General features: G+C 41.6%; 1 long non-coding RNA gene across 1 annotated transcript in view; it reads right to left on the minus strand.

The window, feature by feature from the left end:
• Nucleotides 1-1,242: 1,242 nt before the first annotated feature.
• Nucleotides 1,243-17,416, minus strand: part of LOC125169520 (uncharacterized) — a 36,417-nt gene continuing 20,243 nt past the window's right edge. Inside the window, exon 3 of the long non-coding RNA XR_007153714.1 lies at nt 1,243-1,406. This is a non-coding gene — a long non-coding RNA (uncharacterized LOC125169520). The remainder of the gene's footprint in view (nt 1,407-17,416) is intronic.

Below are 17,416 nucleotides of genomic sequence, written 5' to 3' on the forward strand. Positions count from 1 at the left end.
TGTCATACAACTTCTCCTTGTTGCCAGAAACTCCATTTCCCATATACCTAAGAAAACATTCTCTGGGATTAAAGGACCACCAAATGGATTCTCCTAGTGTTTTACAACCTGAGATCTGCCTTTTTGATATCTGCTTTTCTTTTGTCTTTTAACTGTTTTTGTTAAAATGATACATAACCAGAGTAAAAATAATCCAAGCAAGACAGAAAAGTACAAGAGAATAAAAATCGTCTGAAATTCCATCACCCATAAATGACAACTTTAACATTCTGATGAACATCCTTCTACAAATACACAGAGTATATATGTATAATTATACATAATTATGCTGCCCTGTAATGTGACTTATTAATTCATAGTATGTCATAGGACCCCTTTTTATTTTTCAATGGAATATTGGTATTACCCACTAACTACCTAAAACAAGAAACAAATAATCCTGCTGTTACTAGCGACAATTCACATGTTATAGTTCTTTGTAGCTAAAAAGTAGTTGTACATCCTTAATCCTCTGTAATCCTGAAGCTGGAAGGAAAACTCTGGGGAGTCCATCTCCCTTCTTTTGAGGTTTAATTCTAATCATCCATCACATTGGTGTAATACTTCACAACTTCAAAAGCATCCTTATTTGATTGTAACAAAGTAAGATGATCAAAAGTGAGAGATAATGCATTGTCATAGCCACATTTACATTGACATAATATATTAATAATAGTCATAACTACATTTATTGAGAAATTAGTATGCACCAGACTCTGTGTTCAGTCCACTGCATGCACTGTCTCATGTAATCCTCACTATCCCCATCTTAGAGATACTATAAGATTCAGAAAACAGTGATTTGATCAAATTTCCACAGCAAATCCAGGTGCTATTTTAATCTAAATGTGTCTGACTTTAACATTCTCTGTTTTTAATCAGCATCATACTGCATGTTATTAACAACTAACTTTAGTGCAGCACTGTACAAAACACTCAAACATATATTGTTATCTCCATTTCATAGCTAAAGAAACCAAGGCCAGAGAGGTCAAATGATTTGCCTGAAGTCTTGGAGCCAGGACCCAACCATTTTAATTCTAAGCCTGCTGCTGCTTCCACTATACTGTGCCAATCTCCTTCCTCTGACTATAGATGCAGAGTGTGTCAAAATGCTTCTTTCATTTAAAGGGCATTTAAGAATGTAAGATCTTTCAAAAACCCTTCCTGCTGCAGTGAAATCTGTTTCTTCTTCAGACGGAACAAAGGTCAGCCTCTTCTGCAGAAACCAGGCTCTTGATCACGTACGTGCATGGTGAGTTGGGAAGACATAAAGTTGTGGAGCTCAGATCAAGTCCCAATCATTCCTTCTTCCTGGCTTTCTTATGCTTTGGACATAGGGAAGAGTTGGTCTGTCTTGTCCTTTCCTTTCAGAGAGGAGGCAGAGAGAGTGTTTATTCTTGACGATACGAAACTAAAGATGATGAAACAAAATGGAATGAGATGCAGGGAAACCATTAAAAGCAGCGTAGGTGGAAGGCATATATAAGGAATTAAACAGCATCTTTCTGATATATAGGCAGAGTTGGTTTGTGGAGGCAATTAGGCAATGAAAATTAATATTTTCTTCTTTAAAGATAACAATTTTTATTTATAAAGCACTCCTTGCTGGAATGAGCTCAAAGCATTTAATGAGTGCTGGCTAATTACCCCACCCAACAATCTGGCAGCCAGGAAAAGAAAGATAATTATCCCCATTTTGCAGGCAGGGAGATTGAGCCACAGAAGAGTAGTACCTTGCATAAAACCAGAGAACTTAAAATAGAAGGCAAGCCTCCTAATAGCAATCTTCCACCCCACCGTATGTTTATAGACATAGACTCCTGAGAAAGGAAAACCCACTTGCTGGCCAGAAAAAAGCAGCCGTCACTCATTGGGAACTACAGCTCCCAGCAGACACCAAGAAGAGACAGGGCTGTGCCCCTAGTGCCCAATCCAGATTTCCAAATATGGAGAAGGACTGGGTTTTGGAAGAACAGAATGCTCACCCTTGAAAGAGAGGGAGAGAAAGAGGGAGTATGAGGTAAGTTTGGATTATTTAACTCTGTCACCTAAATGTCTGCCCGGTCTTTGAAATATAGCAGCCAAAGTCATGATCTTTTAATAAATCTTGCTAGAAGATTTAACTCTGTAAACCAAGCAGTTACTGTAGCAGAATCCTATTTTTTTCCTAAGATTAGATATGTGCTGACAGGAATGATTCAGTTCTAGGTGGGTGGTCAGATACCCTTTGTCTGAGTCCAACCAGCTCAGAGGTGATGGTGGTGGTGGTGAGAAGGAAATTCCCAGTGAAGAATAGCTCTGCTGTGATAGGAACAGACATTCCTGAGGCTAGGGCTTGTGGCCAGCTTGCTGAACCCAAGCACAAGCAGCCCTGGGAGGACAAGGGTTACTCATTTTCTGCTTTGGAGGCTGCTGAGCCCGCCTGGTGGGAGAGGCATGAAAGAACTCTTTCCTCATTCTATCTCATTCTGTCAACAAACACTTACTAAAGCATCTACACTCAAGGCACTGGGCTAGATGATGAGGGGGAAATAAATCATAAGACCAGATTTCTGTCCTCAGGATGCTAAGATTGAGGGATGGGGTAAATACAAAGGGAAAGATGAAGCAAAGGGAAGAAAGAAACAATGCAAGGCAGTCTATTATTTATACTTTTCACCCAACATTTAGTTATCTACCGATTACCTGCCTTAGGCCAGGCACTGTTCAAGCCACTTGGAATACAATGGTGAATACACCAAAAGAAAAAGCTTCTACCCTTGTAGATTTTACTGTCTGGTATGTCTGGGGATGTCTGGGGAAAGAGTCCTCCAAGCAGAGGGAACAGTGAGTGCAGAGCCTTGAGATGGAAATGAACTTGGTGAGTTTGAGAGCAAGCCAGTGCAGCTAAATTAGGGGAGTAGATGAGGACTAGAGCAGGAAGAAATGAAGTCAGAGAACTAGTCTGGCGTCAAATCACACAGGGCCTTGTAAGGCACAAAGTATGAATTAAGTTCTAATTGGGAAACAAATTTTACCAGTAGTTTTTAGCAGTAGTTTGTTATAACTTGATGTAAAGTGCCAGATGAAGGGAACAGACCTGTAAAGGAGTTTGGAGAATAAAGGAGAGAGATTACTGAACTGGGATGGACAAGGAAGGCTTCCCAGCAGAATGGGATGCAAGCTGAGTGTCAATAATTAAATAGGAACTGGATCTAGAGAGAAAGCATTCCAGCTGGAAGGAACTCCAGGGGCAAGGTGTGGAGTCAGAATGGCACATTGCACGTTCAGATCATCAGTCTGCCATAGATGTGGTCATATGGGGTCATAGTGGATGGTGAGGTTGGAGAGGAAGAATTGGAAACATTTAAGGTCTCTATGGCAGAAAGTTCTGAATCTCAGGTTAACAGTAATTGGGAGATTTGAATGCGCAGAGGCATTATTCACAGACTTGAAATATCCAAAGAATCTGGTCTTCACCAGGGGCCAACATTTTCCTCTAAGACACTTGTTGCTTTCCAGGCTTTTGATTCCCACATTGAAAGGCAACTGAGTTGCACAATTCCAGAGGGCACCATTTACATTGTACCATATGTGAAAGGCACCCCCTATTGTATGACATAGGCCATGAGGCAAATGGTGTCCTCTGGAGCTGCACAATAGCAGAGGCCCTGATTAACATTTTGGAGGATAAATACCAGCCTGCCCACAGGTGACACATAGTGCTTCAGTAGCTTCCATCACCTTTAAGACTAAAGACTAGCTGAACTAGCTGCAGAATCAACAGGGATGAGGAGAATTGGCTGATGAAGAACTGGAAGGAGAATGGGAAAAAAGAGGGATTAAAAGAGGAGGCAAGAGGGGCACCTGGGTGGCTCAGTTAAGCATCCAACTCTTGGTTTCAGCTCAGGTCGTGATCTTGCAGTTCGTGGGATCTAGCCCCAAGTTGGGCTCTGTGCTGGCAGTGCAGAGCCTGTTTGGGATTCTCTCTCTTTCCCTCTGTCTCTGCCCCTCTCCCCCTTGCACTGTCTCTGTCTCTCTCAAAATAAATAAACTTTAAAAAGAAAAAAGGAGCCAAGGGAAGAAGCACTTAATTTGGGTCATTCTTTTGCCCAGTGGAACACAAGAGGGAAGTAAAGGAACTAGGAGAAGAAGGGTGACAAGAGGGGAGAAAAGGATTGCTCCAGTAGCTGAGCTGCAAGTAGAATTAGTAGAATTGCTGTGATCATTAGTAGAGGCTGTGATCATTCTCCTGCAGGATATCATGGTACCGCTAGTCTGTGGGCCTCAGTAGGGCAGCAAGCTGCTGAGCCCAACTATGGTTTTGGGAGGTCTAATGAAGACCCAGACCCTGAGGCAGTTAGCTTGACCATCCAGTTACTGGGTGTGTAGGATAAGTTGTATACCTACTTAAGCACCTCACCAAGGAGTCTCCCAACTGTTTCTTTCTACCTGAATTTGGGGAAACCATGGTGCTCTTGCAACAGGTCAAAGCAGAATAAACTCAAAGTAAATGGCATTCCTTTCTGTGCCTTCTTCTTCCCTCAACCCTCAAAAGCCAGACAGAGAAGGGAATTTGCATGAACCGGGAACAGCAAAATGTTGCATGTGTGCATGCTTCCCCAGGAAAGGGCACAAGGTGGTATGTTTGGGATTGATATGTTCTCTGCCCATACTGATCCATTTTACATTCTCAATAATAAGTAGTAGCAATAAAACATTCTCTTGGGCTATCACACTGAGTTTCCACACTCCCTCGGACACGGCAGACCCAGTAAATACAAAATGAGCCGCGTACCCAAATTCCAACAGCAGTACCTCTCCAGGATCTCCTCTTTCTTCCCTTCCCATATAGTCGTTGCATTTGGAATAGTATTGCCCTTTAACTCCCGCACTAAATACAACTGTCAAAGAGCTGCAAATACAGCTGCCATGCCCTGCCCTACTCTTCCCTCTTCTGGGAAACCCTTTCCTACCTCCTAGACTAGACTAACCCTCCAGAGTTCAGCTCAATTATCTCCTCTGAGGAGGTTTTCCTGAATCCCTCTTCACCTCTCTCAGGTAGATTAAGTGCCTCCCCATCTGTATTCTTGTAGCATCCTGTACTTAGCTGTGCTATAGCACACTAGCTGTCTGTTTACTTAAATGAATCCCCCACTAAACTATTAACTCCCTCAGGATAAAGAGCTATGTATTTTATTTCTATATTTCCAACTTCTAACCCAGTGAACTTGTGGTGATCATTTGTTGAATGACTGAATGGCCAGGATTCCTTGGCCTAATGAGTTCTCTACCAGTGAAGTAAGAATTAAGGCCATGGTCTCAGTTTTCCAGGCCAGCCGACTGTCTTATTAACTAACATACCCATTTCCTGGAAAATTCTTCACTCATACTTTCAAGTCCTCCCTCTCCCTTCCCCCAACCCCCACCCAGTTATCACCCCCACATCTGGCCACCCTTTACCCTGAGGCTCCCCATTATTATTCATTGGAATAAGAAAACACTAGTGTCTTTCTGGATTACCAAAAAGAGATCATCTTGTGTTCTTGGATGTCAACCTTCCATTTCTTCCTCCTCCTCTGCTTAAATCAGGAGAATGTTAGCTTCTGGCACTCTCTCCAAACTGTATTGGATTAACCTCCACCCCCACCCACCTCAGCTCCTACCTGAACATAGGAGGGATACAAAACTTCAGAGAGAGTCTAGATGTGAGAAATGAATCCAGTTTGAAAAATAAGATTTTTGCAAGCAAAAACATAGAAGCTGAGATTATCAGCATTTAGCTTGGAAAACTGAGAGGAGGCTTAGTTGGACTATGCTGTCCCATCTTGGAGAGCTCTTTGGGTGGTGGAAGGATTAGGCTGGAAGGAAAATGAAGTTAGATATTAGCAAAAGCCTCTTTGATGTGTTCATAGTTTTAACAAGTTTCCACTATAGGAAGTGTCTGCCTGGAATCAAGGCTGGGAGAGTGCAAGACTCCTGGAAGTCCTACCTTTCCTGGAACTCCATGCTCAGGGCTGGCTGTGGCCTTGCTGGGACCCAAATTCCATTCATTGAGGCTATTTTTGATAAATTAGGTAGTGAGGGAAGGATGGGAAAGTGCCACCCCTAAAGGTGGGGATCCACTAGGTCAGGATGCAATGAGGCAATACTGTGAGCCTCTTGGATCCCCTGAACAATGGTTTTCCATGTTCAGGATGCCCTGGATTAAGTGAGTAATCTCTGTGGAACCTGACCTGTCAGCAGAGAGGGTACAGGGCCAGGACCCTCAGACAAAATGGCAAAGGCTTTGGACTCCCTGGTAATAACAGCTCTTTCTCCCATTTCTAGTGTCAGCCAATGAGCTATGTTTAATTGTACAAACAATGTTGCTAAGGGGTTATTACTATCCTTCAGTGACGCTCAGAAAGGTTAAGAAACTTGCCTGAGGTTACTAGCTCACAAATTCCTGAGCCAAAATTCTAGCCCAGAAATGTGACACCAAAGCCACAAGTTTCCTTCCAGGGGAACAAAGTCAGTGATTTGGGGCAGGGGAGAGAGGGCATGACAATGTAGTCTAGGCTCCATTCTTCCTTTCCCAGACATGGAATGAAGGAAAGGAAGTTCTCAATGTCCATCAGACTCATGCATGACAAACAGTGCTGCCTCCGAAGACCACTATATGTAAAGCCCAAGGTATCCCTTTTTTCTAGCTTGGGCAGTTTATCCTAACAAAGCCAGAACTCAAAGTGCTATGCAGGAAAAGCAGTTTGGAGAACAGACTCTGGATCTGAGGAAGTGTCCTGAAGTAGTGGAGAGAGCCCTAGCCTGGATCAGAATATCCAGATTCTCTTTCTGGTTAACAGAAAACAAATTACTTACTCTCTGAATCCCAGTTCCTTTATCAAGGAAAGGGGATGAGGGATAAGTATAGAGGGATTAGGATAAGTAAATGTTCACTCCAATGACCTTACTAAGTTATTAAATATAAAATGCACTAAGTATTAGGCATCTGTGAGGGTTCTCTGTGATTCTCATTGTCCAAATCACTCAACTTGGCAAGATCACCCTATCTAGCTGTCCACTCCTGATATAAACAATCTCAATTCCATTTTTCTGAATTTTCTTTCTTATCACTGGACGTTTGCAAACTCCATGCCCTTAACTTAAAATGCGTGGTCTGCTCATTCCTGCCCCCACATCTTAGGTCAACAGTAGACAGAAGAGACTGTGTCTTGTTCACATCTTCAACAGTTAATGCAGCACATGGCATGTGGTGATTGCCCAGTGAATATTTGATGAATATATGAATTTTTATCTGTGATTTCCCTCCTTGTCCTTGCTTATTTTTTCATTGCAATCAAAATGGCAATCTTTCTGACCTCATCCCGGGGGGAATACCACAGAGATTAGCTAATTAATAAGGGTAAGACTCTTCTGACACTTTGTGTTAATGTTTAACAGAAATAGCTGGGGAGTGTGATAACCCAGGGAGACAATGGTGAAATCCTTTGGGCATCACAATATCAAGTTGCCCCTGTTCTCCTCTCATTGCACAGACACTCAGTGGGAGACTTAACCTTTGAGCTTCATTGTTCCCTGGATCCTACTTTCATCTCTTGGCAAGGCATATCCCCCAGATCCTAAACTCCACCCTACCATCTCCTCTGGACATTGCCTCTCCCTTTGGGGGATTCTTGCAGCTGTGAAACAGCTGGAGACTTTGGAAGCACGACAGGGTCTGGAGGCCACAGTCACCTGTTTCCAAGGATTCCCCACCCCCCCACCTTCCTCTTTCCCAGATCAGATTGTGAGGATCTAGGAATATGAAGAAGGGCAGTTTACTTGGTTTTTCCCAATGATAGAAAAACAGAGTGAAATGGTCATTGATAGTGAATAAGTCAAAGCAAAAAAACAATGCCAGCTGGAGGCCATTGGAAAAATCAGCAAATCCATGAATTATCCTGTTTACACCAGAAATATATTGATAGTTTAGACCTTTACTTACTAGATTGTGCTGAAATTACAGGCCATTCATGAAGATAAATGCATGAAGAAGCTGTGTATTAGGCCCTCCTTATTCATTGAAGACTTTAGCACCAAACTTCTAGTCTTCTACTTTATGCCAAGTCTTCCTATCATCCTGGGTAACTTCAATGTCAAACAGACCAATTACTTACAAACTAAGAATCACAACCCATTAGTGTGTCATGAAATTGATTTAGAGGATTGTGACTAGAATTTTTTTTAAGAAACAGAATGGAAATATAATAAAATAAAATGTTACATGTAGAAGTGGTAGTTTGGGGTAAAACATTTATTTCAATAATATATATATTATCATGTAACATATACTAATAATGTATTACTTTAATAACACAATATATACATGTATACTAGTCACGATGTAAAATGTATTTCTTATTATAGGCCATAATCCAAAGCTTAAAAGGGATAGGAGTACCTACAGTAAGGAAGGAAATTCTGACACATGCCACAAGACAGATGAACTTGGAGGAAATTATGCTAAATGAAATAAGCGAGTCACAAAAGGACAAAGACTGTAATGATTCCATTTATATGAGACATTTTAAATAGTTACATTCATAAAGACAGAAAGTAGAATGGTGGCTTCCAGGGTCTGGGTGGGGGGCAGAGAATGAGGAGTTAGTGTTTAACAGGTAGAGAGTTTCAGTTTTGCAAGATAAGTTCTGTGGATGGATGGTGGTAATGGTAGCACAACAATGTGAATATACTTAAGGCCAATCAAAATACTTACTACACTTAATATGATGCATTTAATACCTTTAAAATGATTAAGAGGGGGGCGCCTGGGTGGCGCAGTCGGTTAAGCGTCTGACTTCAGCCAGGTCACGATCTCGCGGTCCGGGAGTTCGAGCCCCGCATCGGGCTCTGGGCTGATGGCTCAGAGCCTGGAGCCTGTTTCCGATTCTGTGTCTCCCTCTCTCTCTGCCCCTCCCCCGTTCATGCTCTGTCTCTCTCTGTCCCAAAAATAAATAAACGTTGAAAAAAAAAATTAAAAAAAAAATGATTAAGAGGGTAAACTTTATGTTTTGTATATTTTACCACAATTTTTTAAAAGCTATCAGAGAAGCTTCCCAGGTCTTTGACCTCACTTTCAATGACCTTCATCCCTACTCACTTCCAGCTTCCATCTTCAAGACTACACCCTAGTCCAGGCCATCATCAACAACTGTTTATCTCCCACTCTGTGATCTCCACCTCTACCTTTCTTGCTTCCACACTCCTTATTCCCACTGTACTAATGTCTATACTTCATTGCATCATTTTAGCTCTTGGTCACCTACCTTTTACCAGTCTACATTTATTCCTTCCTGAATTGCTGCAACAGTTTCCTTACCAGTCTTCATGAAAAATCCTGTCCCCTTCAGTTCATCCTCTACATTGCATAGGTATGGGGCACCTGAGTGGCTCAGTCGGTTAAGCATCTGACTTCAGCTCAGGTTATATCATGGTTTGCAGGTTTGAGCCCCGAGTCAGGACCTGAGCTCAGTTCTGTGCTGACAGCTCAGAGCCTGGAGCCCATTTCTGATTCTGTGTCTCCCTCTCTCTCTGCCCCTCCCCCACTTGTGCTTTGTATCTTTCTCAAAAATAAACATTAAAAAAAATTTAGGTGCATAGGTGTGACATTTCTAAAATTTCAAACTGATCTCAACACTCCCTATTTTCTTATAAATATTTTTATTAATTTTTGAGAGAAAGAGATAGAGCAGGGGAGGGACAAAAGAGAGGGAGACAGAGGATCCGAAGCAGGCTCTGTGCTGACAGCAGAGAAACTGATGCATGGCTCGAACTCATGAACTGTGAGATCAACTATGGGATCATGACCTGAGCCAAAGTCGGATGCTTAACTGACTGAGCGACCCAGGCATCCCACACTCCCTATTTAAAAACTTGTCAGTGGCTGTCTTGCTCTCAAGGTCAAACCCTTAGCTAGGTAGACAAACCAATTGTGATGTGGCTTCTGGTAAATATGCATCCCATCTTGCCTGCCCTCCTGCATGGCAATGTATAGCCTTTAACATTACTTGCAGTTCTTCAAGTTCACCAAGCTTTCATTTTCTTGAGTCTGTACCCATTCTCCCTTGGACTAGAGAGACCATCTCCCACCTCACTTGTTCTTCATTTGGTTTAGCTTATCACTTCCTCTTAGAAGTTTCCCTCTACTCTCATAAGGTTGGATCTGGGGCCCCAGGTGAGGTTCTTTCTATAGCACCTTTTGCCTATCAGATCAGAGCTTATCATGCCATACTGGAATTACCTGTTGACTTCTCCTTCTGCCCTCACTAGAGTGTCATCTGCCTCCCTAAATCCAGGCACAATATCTGATTTATCACTGCATCCTGTATCTACCACATAGTAGATACTCTCTGAGTGATGGGTAGATGGACAGACAGAAGGATGTTCAAATGGATGGATTTCACAGGTTTTGAAATTCAAACCTGAAAATTCAGGTTCAGTCAACACTTTCAACTGGAAATACCTTTGATCAAGACCTAAAGTATGGTTTATCCAAATTAATAAGTTACTATATATAGCATTCAAGAGTTTATAAAACACTGTCATATTTTTTGTCTTATTTGACACACTTAAAAACCTATGAAGTGAGACAACCAACCACAAGTAGAAGTCTTGGCACTCTGTAACAGAATGAGTACTACACTTTATCTTAATTCCTAATTTCAAAACATGTTTACAACTTGCAACCAACTTCTATGAAAAGTAGAAAAAACAAACAAAAATAATAAAAGAGAGCAAGTGAGCAAGAGATAGCATGTGAGAGCAAAAAGAAATTCCTAAAATCAATTTGTTTTTGTTCAAAATAATAATAATAATAAATAACCTATGAAGTTATTCATAACCTAACATAAGTTATTCATAATAAATAACCTATGAAGAAGAAAACCATCATCATCAGCCATCATTCATTATAAATGAAGAAGCTATGGATTGTCCAAGATCAGAAAGTTAGTGAATGGAAAATGCAGAATAAGTGCTCACATCTTCCTTCCACTCACTTGACTGTGATGTATTTAACCTTCAGGAATGAAAAAAATCAGAATAATCAATTCTGAAATCAGGACCTTTCCTTAAACAGTATAGTATCATAATATCCTCTGGCTTCTACAGGGTCCTACCAAGGTCCTAGTTCAGAGGTACCTAGAAAATACTAACTAGCTCCACAGCAGCAAAACCATTCCTGAGGAGCCTTCCTTTTTTCACACTTTCCAAAGAAAGAAAGAAAGAAAGAAAGAAAGAAAGAAAGAAAGAAAGACAGAAAGAAAACCAAGCACCCTAAGGACCAATATCTGGGATTTTTCCTTTACATTCATTCACCCTATATCTCTGCATTGCAAATCAAGCCCAATTTCTTTTGATTCCCAGCAGAAAAATAAATAAAGCATGAGCACTGTTTATATCCCATCTGCATCCAAAAAGACAGAAAATGAGAAGAATTTATCATTAGTCCCCATATAAATAATCTCTTCCTTCTGCCCTCTGTGGTCCAAATTAGACGATTCTAATTGCATTTTACATAGGGTCTGTTTTCCAAGCATTCAGTCATTTTATTTGCTCTTATGCAGACCCTATCCAATTGTTCCCATTCTCTCTTTCACTTTTAGAGTCAAAACTGGACATGGGTCACCAGTAAGATTCTGGTTAAATTCAAGAATAGTGGGAGAATGAAGGGAAAAAAAAGAATAGTGGAAAGATGACTCCCCTATGATCTAGTAATTTCACTACTTGGTATAAACACTAATTTAAAGGGATACATGCACCCCTATGTTTATTGCATCATTATTTACAACAGCTAAACTATGGAAGCAGCCCAAGTATCCATCAATAGATGAATGAATAAAGAAGATGTGGTTTATATATATACAATGGAATATTACTCAGCCACAAAAAAAGAATGAACTCTTGCTGTTTGCAACAACATGAATAGAGCTAGAGAGTATAATTCTGAGTGAAATAAGTCAGAGAAAGACAAATACCACATTACCTCACTCATATGTGGAATTGGAGAAACAAAACAAATGAGCAAAGGAAAAAAAGAGAGAGAGAGAGAGAAACCAAGAAATACACTCTCAACTATAAAGAACACACTGATGGTTACCAGAGAGGAGGTGGGTAGGGGGATGGGGAAAATAAGGGATGGGGATTAAAAAGTACACTTATGAAAAAAATAAAAATCAAATAAAATGAAAAAATAAAAGAATAGTGGAAGGATGATTTCATGGACCTTGAGCCTTACCCTGTCTAGCTGGGTGTGTCCACAGAGCAAACCAAGCACTGTGAGGCTCATGGCTACTGCCTTCGAACAAGAGAAAGGACAGAAAGAGCATCTAGACAGCAAAAGCCTTCCCCTTTCCCACACACACACACCACAGTTACTCTTGCCTTTATGTAGATCAGTTAAGTACTGATCCTTTGCTTTTTGCAAAGTAAAACTGTGCAAAACCAGAAGCCCTGATTTCAGAGACACTGAGAAGGCCCATGTCTCCATAATCACAAGTCCTGGAATTTTCAGAATTATCCTGACTTCAAGAAGTTTATTCTGGTTTGCCACAAACCATCAAATTATCCTAAAAGTGCCAATGTTTCTATTTCTTTTCTTTTTTTTTTTAATTTTTAAATTGTTTATTTATTTTTAAGAGAGAGACAGAGTACAAGCATGGGAGGGGCAGAGAGAGAGGGAGACACAAAACTGAAAGAAGGCTCCAGCCTCTGAGCTGTCAACCACAAGCCCGATGTGGGGGCTCAAACTCATGAACTGTGAGATCATGATCTAAACCAAAGTTGGGTGCTTAACAGATTGAGCCACCCAGGCGCCCCAATTTTTTAAAATTTATTTTGAGAGAGAGTGTGTATGTGCCTGTGTGAGTTGGAGAGGGAAGAAAGAGAGGGAGACAGAGAATCCCAAGCAGCTTCTGAGCTGACAGCACGGAGCCCACCATGGGGCTCCAACTAACAAACCACAAGATCATGACCTGAGCCAAAATCAAGAGTCAGATACTCAATTGATTGAAGCACCCAGGCACCCCCAACATTTCTATTTCTAAATTACACCTAAGGAAAAGCTTCTTACATCTAAAATCAATTTTAAAAGAAAATCTATCAGCAGACAATGTGTCCAAATTTTTAATTTAAGAAACTATGGTCAATGAATCCAGGTTTTTCCAGAAGCAGCATTTTATCTGCCTGCTCCAACCTACAGTTCCACAGCTTGAGCATCATCCCTTTATATTTGAAGGTGCTGTCAGAGATATTACTGGGCAAACATGTCTGTGAGAGATGCTATCTTAAGCTTTTACCAGCCATATATAACTTAGAGGGAAAGTGTTTTAGATTCTATGCTGAAAACAAAGTTTTGTTCAGGAGAAAGAAAGGCAAGAGCAGGAGACTGGAATGACAACCTTATTGTCACACCTTAAAGAGTGTGTTTAGGGGCGCCTGGGTGGCGCAGTTCGGTTAAGCGTCCAACTTCAGCCACGTCACGATCTCGCGGTCCGTGAGTTCGAGCCCCGCGTCAGGCTCTGGGCTGATGGCTCAGAGCCTGGAGCCTGTTTCCGATTCTGTGTCTCCCTCTCTCTCTGCCCCTCCCCCGTTCATGCTCTGTCTCTCTCTGTCCCCAAAATAAATAAACGTTGAAAAAAAAAAGTGTGTTTAAACATCTTTGTGATCATCATCGCTCCCCCCACCCACCCCACCTCCGTGAAATGTGAATACCACAAATACACCATACATCTGTTTGTGTATTGTATGTATATCAGTGCTTCCTTTATACCCAAGAGGAGTGTGGTTTTTCCAGTTCCTCAAGTACAAAGCTCCCTGCTTGGGGGCAGTATTGTACCCATTGAGAATGCATAGTTGAGAAGTCATTTTTCAGAAAGAAAATAGTTAAAACTAAGAAGTTGAGAGGCACCAAAGACAAGCTCCTTGCACAGCACTGTTTTGCTTGATTTGACCATGCTGTCTTTCTGCATCCTTGACAGCCATTCCCAGACTACGGGAACAGAATTCAGCTTACACACAGTCTTTCTCCACTTGCAGGGTCCGGTTCTCCTGGCCCTGACAATACCTAGGTTAACTGGCCCCTGAGAAAGGGACAATGTTGCTGGGCAAGTAGGTCCCCACACGACACTCATGATTCACTATGGGACCATATGCAGGGTCAGATGCCCCCAGAAAGTAGTCAGGCATTAGTCCAGAGGTCTGTAGGCATAGTGTGCACTTTTCACCTGGTTATGGATGAAGAAAGGGCCTGACATCAGGAAACACATGACTAGCAGAAAGGGAAAAGGAATACCAAGTCCCACCCTCCTCTGAGGAGGCAACAAGACACTACTAAGAACAGTCATCACACTGCACTGATCTGGAACCAATGTTGTCTACTTTTTTATTAATACTAGCTACCGCCTTGGTAACTGGAAAGTACAAAGTGAGTTTAAAAGAGCCCCATAGACTATAATGTACACCTGAAACTAATATACCACTGTTAACTAACTGGAATTAAAATTAAAATATAGGGACGCCTGGGTGGCTCAGTCGGTTGAGTGTCCGACTTCAGCTCAGGTCATAATCTCACAGTCCATGAGTTCGAGCCCTGCGTCAGGCTCTGTTCTGACAGCTCAGAGCCTGGAGCCTGCTTCCAATTCTGTGTCTCTCTCTCTGCCCCTAACCCACTCATGCTCTGCCTCTCTCTGTCTCAAAAATAAATTAAAAAAAAATTAAAATTAAAATATAAATAATAAATAAGCAAGTAAGCAAGCCCCATAGATGAAAGCTAAGAGAAGAAAAACAGAAGAATTAGAAATCCAAGGCAGCAAAGAGCAACAGATAAAAAGCTTCCCCCAAATGCAAATCTAGATGAAACAAAGGTAAACAAGATAATGTCAGCTAGGATTGTCCAAGGAAACAAGAAAGAGTTCTATAAATATAGCCAGAAAAAAAATATTTGTCTTAGCTGATGAGATCACCACACATGGCTCATGATAGGGATCTTTTGTTGCTCCCTTAATTGAAGCTTGGAAGAGAATAGAAATGAGAGCAGAAATCAGATTACTGGCCCACAAGGTCTGCGTTCCAATAAGCCATTCCATTTTTAATTAAATACAGCTGAAGTCATTAAGACTTCATACCATGAACCTGGACTGTAGTCTGTGTTTTCGTTGACATGCTGGCCCCCACCTTTTCTACCCACCCCCTACTCCCAGCAACAAACTAGCTAGTGGCTTACCCACACTGAACAAATGGAGTCAAAAACAGGAAGAAGCAGATGGCCATGAGTTGGACATAGGCCTAGGGGAGGGGAAAGGCTGAACAAATCCCTAGCCTCCACTTCCCAGGGACTTCCTTTTTCTCTGAAAGACACTCACTATACAGACAGGAGCAGGAGAAGGGCTGGAGTCCTCCACAAATATTCAGTCCCTGCTACATGCCAAGTAGAGTTCTAGACATTTGGGAATATGGCAATGAACAAGACCAGTCTTTCCCTCAAAGAGCTTACATTTGGAGCTGGGTGTGGGAGACTGGGGGATAGTTGGAGGCAGACAACATAAATAATGAATATATGAGATCATTTTACATACTGGTAAGTGCTATATAGAACACAAAATAGAGATAGAGGATGATTGGAGGGATTCTTTAGCTCAGGAGGTTAGGGCAGGCCTGACTGACCAGATGCTGCAACCTGAAAGGTGAGGAGGCAGTTAGGCAACAGGGGAAAGTGTTCTAAGAAGAGGGAACATGGAATGGAAAACCACTTAGAAAAGAGTTGGGCATATTCAGAGGACATAAAGAAGGCAAGTAGGGCAATAGCACAGTGGGCAACAAGAGCCAAAGAGAGAAGAGAAAAGTGTCTGCAAGCAGGCAGGACCACTTATGCAGGGCCTTGTGGACAATGGAAAGGAATTTGAATTCTGGGGAATATCTTAAAGAGAGGAATGCTGTGACACATACCCATTTTAGAAAGATCACTCAGGCTGCTATTAGAGAATGGACCATGCCAGAGGAGACCAGGAATGGAGACAAGGAAGACTAGGTAGGGGTTTGGGTCCCAGGAAGAGAGAGGGTAGTGGTTTAGATCTGGGTGGAGGCAGTGGAACAGTTAGTTGTGGTCCATTGTGAAATGCATTTTGAAGATTAGAAAAATAGGAAGATTCATTGTAAGGTGTAAGAGAAAGCAAAGAGTTAAGGATGACTCCTGGGTTTTTGTCCTTAGCAACAGGGTAAATTGTGTCTTCATTTAATAAGACGGGGAAGACTAGGAAATAAATGGGTTTGGAATGGGAAGGAGTCAAGTATTCTGTTTTAGACTTATTAACTTTGAGATTACTACTCTACATTCTCTCTTGCATACCAAGAGAACTTGATGAACTTTATGCCTTAGTTTCCTCATCTTTATAATATAATAGTACCTACTACCTTCCTGGATTGATGTGAAGATTAAATGAGTTAATATGTATAAAGCAGTTAGAACAGTTCCTGTCGCAGAATAAGAAGCATGATATAAGTGATTGATATTAATAGTAGGGCAGTGTTTTTTTTCTTTTTAGTTGCAAATGGTGATGAGGAGGAGAGAGAGAAAAATTTGAAAATTTAGGAGAGAAAGGGAAGCAGCAGGGTGCACAGCAGAGACAAGGAATGATTCCCAGAGTCCAAGTAGAAGATTGACCTCAGATAGTAGCAAGGACACTTCTGCTGCAGAAACAAAGAGATTCTGCTTGTGTGGTACAAATGCATTCGGACCAGAGAGGAGAGTGTGTGGAGGAGATAGTTCTCCTCCCACCACACCAATTTTCTCCATGAAATATGAGGCAAGGTCATTATCTAGTATGAAGGGCAGGGAAGGGGTGCAGGAGACTTAAAATGAGAGTCAGGAGTATGAACTTGTCTTCTCCAAAGTGGGGGGATGAGCTCACTAGGAAGATAGTCTGGCAGGTGGAAGAAACATTGGTATCTCAAACTGCCTCAAAGGATACAAGGTTGGTTTTGCTCTGTGTTCCAGTTATTTATTCTCAGTTGAGTGAGTGTTTGGTGAGTAGCTGCTGTGTGTCTAGCACTGCACTACATACTTGGGGAGTACAGATGGGGACAAGGTGTGTGCAGTCTGGATAAAGAGAAAAGTTTTTAGTAAATGAAATAATGTGAGGACAAAAAAATAATTCAATTTGGAACCCAAAGAGCATACTATGGAAAAGCATGCTACCAAATTCAGAGGAAATGGAATTTGTTGTGTGCTGGAAGCATAAAGGATGGCCTCCCAGTGGAAGTAGTCTGAGCTCAGCCTTGAAAGACAGGTTATAGGAACTCAATCATCCCCAAACCAGAGGCCTTTATTACCCATAATCCCTGGACTTTGTATCCAACT

This window comes from Prionailurus viverrinus, chromosome B4, assembly GCF_022837055.1.
Source record: "Prionailurus viverrinus isolate Anna chromosome B4, UM_Priviv_1.0, whole genome shotgun sequence".
In the NCBI taxonomy this organism is placed as follows: domain Eukaryota; kingdom Metazoa; phylum Chordata; class Mammalia; order Carnivora; family Felidae; genus Prionailurus; species Prionailurus viverrinus.